This window comes from Octodon degus, unplaced genomic scaffold (assembly GCF_000260255.1).
Source record: "Octodon degus isolate 3935 unplaced genomic scaffold, OctDeg1.0 scaffold00012, whole genome shotgun sequence".
NCBI lineage: Eukaryota > Metazoa > Chordata > Mammalia > Rodentia > Octodontidae > Octodon > Octodon degus.
Genome location: NW_004524588.1, coordinates 13,506,698 through 13,511,226, shown reverse-complemented (window position 1 = coordinate 13,511,226; position 4,529 = coordinate 13,506,698). Strand labels below are relative to the sequence as shown.

At 39.0% G+C, this 4,529-nt stretch overlaps 1 pseudogene; it reads left to right on the top strand.

The window, feature by feature from the left end:
* Positions 1-602: 602 nt before the first annotated feature.
* Positions 603-1,721, top strand: LOC101577503 (annotated as a pseudogene).
* Positions 1,722-4,529: the final 2,808 nt, after the last annotated feature.

The window sequence follows — 4,529 nt, the reverse complement described above, 5'->3', positions numbered from 1 at the left end:
CCCGCCCCCTGGTGGGCTGAGCTGGCCACACACACACACCTCTCTCTCTCTCTCTCTCTCTCTCTCTCTCTCTCTCTCAAATAAATAAAAAAAAAAGGGATTGAAGAACTAAACATTAAAATAGAAACACTAAATCTCCATGAAGAGCAAGTAGGAAGAACACTTGAAGACATAGAGGTAGTGAAAGAGTTTATGAACAAAAATCAAATCGCATGGGTAATACTTGAAAACAGTAACAACTGGGACGTCCTCTTATTAAGACGTTTTTGCATGTCAAAAGAAATTACCAACAAAGTGAAAAGACAACCCACAAAGTTGGAAAGAAATCTTTACTAGTAAGCACTCAGACAAAGGTCTGCTCCCTAGAATTTATAAAGAACTGAAAAACATTAGGGCCCCAAAATTTAAAGACCCAGTGCAGAAATGGGCATCAGAGGATGAAGTTAAAGAAGCGAATAAATATATGAAAAAAATGTTCCACATCACTAGCCATCTGTGAAATGCAAATTAAAACAACACTGAGAGTACGATTACTAGTTTATTCCTTTCTGCTGGTGAGCACCGCAGAGGAAACATCATCAGGCTCTCCTCCGACTGCCGTCATGTCTAAGTCAGAGTCTCCCAAGGAGCCTGAACATCTACAGAAGCTCTTCATCACAGGGCTGAGCTTTGAAACAACTACTGAGAGTCCGAGGAGCCATTCTGAGCAACAGGGAACACTCACAGACTGCGTGGTAATGAGAGACCTGAACACCAAGCGTTCCAGGGGTTTTGGGTTTGTCACTTTTGCCACTGTGGAGGAGGTGGATGCAGCCATGAATGCAAGGCCACACAAAGTGGGTGGAAGAGTTGTGGAACCAAACAGAGCTGTCTCAAGAGCAGATTCTCAAAGACCAAGTGTCCACTTAATGGTGAAAATCTTTGTTGTTGGCATGAAAGAAGATACTAAAGAACATCACCCACAGGATTATTTTGAACAATATGGAAAAATGAAAGTGATTGAAATTATGACTGACTGAGGCAGTGGAAAAAAGAGAGGCTTTGCTTTTGTAACCTTTGATGACCATGATTTTGTGGATAAGATTGTCATTCAAAAATACCACACTGTGAACAGCCACAACTGTGAAGTGAGGAAAGCCCTGTCCAAGCAGGAGATGGCTAGTGCTTCATCTAGCCAAAGAGGTTGAAGTGGTTCTGGAAATTTTGGTGGTGGTCTTGTACGAGGTTTTGGTGGCAATGACAGTTTTGGTCACAGAGGAAACTTCAGTGGTTGAGGTGGCTTTGGTGGCAGCCATGGTGGGGGTGGATATGGTGGCAGTGGAGAGGGCTACAATGGATTTGGCAATGATAGTGGTTATGGAGGAGGCAGCCCTGGTTACTCTGGAGGAAGCAGAGGCTATGGAAGTGGTGGACAGGGTCATGGAAACCAGGGCAGTGGCTATGGCGGGAGTGGCAGCTATGACAGCGATAACAATGGAGGAGGCGGAGGCAGCTTTGGTGGTGGTAGTGGAAGCAATTATGGAGGTAGTGGAAGCTATAATGAATTTGGCAATTACAACAGTCAGTCTTCAAATTTTAGACCCATGAAGGGAGGAAACTTTGCAGGCAGAAGCTCTGGGCCCTATGGAGGTGGAGGCCAATATTTTACCAAACCACAATATCAAGGTGGCTGTGGTGCTTCCAGCAGCAGCAGTAGCTATGGCAGTGGCAGAAGGTTTTAAATACTTGTGGGAAACAAAGCTTAGCAGGAGAGGAGAGCCAGAGAAGTGACAGGGAAGCTACAGGTTACAACAGATTTGTGAACTCAGCCAAGCACAGTGGTGGCAGGGCCCAGCTGGTGCAATAAAGGCATGTTTTAGACAATACTCATGCATATGGGCAAAAATCTCGAGGACTGTATCTGTGACTAATTATATAACAGGTTATTTTAGTTTCTGTTCTGTGGAAAGTGTAAAGCATGCCAACCTAAAGGCTTTTAATGTAGACCTTTTTTTGCACCCATGCTGTGGATTGCTAAATGTAATAGTCTGATCATGACGCTGAATAAATGTGTCTTTTTTAAATGTGCTATGTAAAGTTAGTCTACTCTGAAGCCATCTTGGTTAACATCCCCAACAGTGTGAAGTTAGAGTTCCTTCAGGGTGATGCCAGGTTCCATTTAAAATTTCTTTACAATTGCTTGGTTAAAGAAGTCATTGTCTTCAGAAACCTTGGTGTAGTTCAACTGACAGTTATTGTTATGACCTCTGAATTTGACCATTTAAAAGGTCACCCAAGCAAACAGTCAGCTACTTGGTTATAAAAATGATTGTTGGCACATCCTATATATCTAAGTTGAATAATGGTACCAGATACAATGATAGATGGGATTGAAGCTGTGTATCATCCATTATCATGTGTAATCAACAAAAGATTTAATTTAAAAAAAAACCACTGAGATACCATCTCACCCCAGAAAGAATGGCTGTCATAAAGAAGTCAACCAACAACAAATGTTGGAGAGTTTGTGGGGGAAAAAGGAACCCTTTTCCACTGCTGGTGGCAATGTAGACTGGTGCAACCATTATGGAAATCAGTGTGGAGACTCCTTAGAAAACTAGGATTGTAAATTCCACTTAAACCAGGTATTCCCCTACTTGGAATTTTCCCAGAGGAATTGAAAACCTCATATCATAGTGATATATGTGAACTTATGTTTATAACAGCACAATTTGTGATAGCCAAATCTTGGAAACAACCAAGATTCCCATCACCTAAGGAATGGATGAAAAAGATGTGGTATTTTTATACAATGGAGTATTACTCATCTATAAAGAATAATAAACTCGAAGTCTTCATATTTAATTGGATGCCACTTGAAGACAGAGGTGAAATAAACCAGAACCACATGTATAAATATTGTATAGTCTGTCTAGCATAAGAACTCAAAAGAAGAAACAAAAATAGAAAGGTGTAACACAATTAAAAAGGAAGCAAGAACTTAAGGATTAGACATCGAAGAGAGAGCAAGGAGAAAAGCGAGGAAACATGACAGAGGAAAGTCATACATTCATATGCACAGGATGGATAAGGCAATGATCCTGAGAATCTTAGCATGTTATTAAAATGAGCAGTTAATTCATAGTATTCCCACCCTGACTAACTATATATGCTGATACCTGTGAACTAAGCAATGGCACTGAAGAAAGGAATGTGTAATGGTAGGGTCATGCTTGGAATACCTGTCACTATGATCTTCAAAATACATACTGCTTCTCATGACATACCAATTACTGCCATACTGTCTCTCAAGTAAATGTTTGTTTAAATAAATAAAAGGGTAACAAATGAAAATAAGAGACAAGAAGAAAAAAGTCAGAAGACTGTCCTGCTACCATGCTGTATATGGTTAGATTTCTAAATTTCTGTGTAAAAATATGTAACTGTTTATTCCTCTTTTAAAAATATTTTATTCATTTATTTTATTTTTTCTTCATATTCTGTAGGGACTTAAAGTTTAACATATCAATACTTGATGGAAAATACTTGTTCCATGTTATGCCTAAGATTTTTGATATTCAGACAGATAGTGAGGTTAAGCTCAACTGCCTACGTGGTAGGGTAATAATAATAAGCTTGTCTTCTGGAGGGTTAACAACCTAAATTTGCAGACCAAAAATTAGAGAAAAAGAAGGGCTGCAAGGACAGCCAACATTTTTACCCCAGCCTTTTAAGGTCAGTGAAGACTCAGGACATTGGAAAACCTGTACTGTAACATCATGTAACTCAGTTGTGTCCCAGATTTTCTGATCAAGGAGATTATGGGGCCACAGAGGAAAGTGACAGATTATGTGTGCCAAAGGAGAGTCTCATGAAGAGAAAACATTCTCTCAGGCTTTCACAGAGAGCAAATTGGTCAAGCAGTGGCTGTGACTTATCCATATGGGTGACACTGACAAAGGATCTACAAACTGCGATACAGAGTTTCAGCTTAAATTCTGAGGGCATTTGCCTGACCTTATCAGATACAAAAGTTACATTTCTTGTTATATAGGTCTTGCTTTATCTTGGTCTTAACCATCCATCAGAAAAGTACAAAAACAAAGTATAAAAAATAAAGCATATTAATATGCTGAGCTGTAAAATGGTCAAGTCAACAACTTCTGACATTGCCAGTCCTACAGAAAATCCACTACTATTATGGACTATTGGACTATATTGGAATATTTTGCTCAATTCATGCCTCTACAACATTTAAATGATAATGGAATACCCTTCTCTGACAAAACTAAATAGAAAAGGGGGATATAAATGAACGACCATTTTTTATCTGTATATTCAAAATAGGATGTGTATACAGTTGCATTCTCTTAAATGAAATGAGAGTTTTATTCAAATAGTGTTTGTGGACAGAATATCATGTCTGCATCTTGTCCAATGAATAACCACTAGGACAACAATATGCAATGTATTAATTATTGAAACTGTCCTACTAATTGGATTTGAAACTGTCTCATTACTATTTGTTTCTCAATAAAATTATTTTTAAA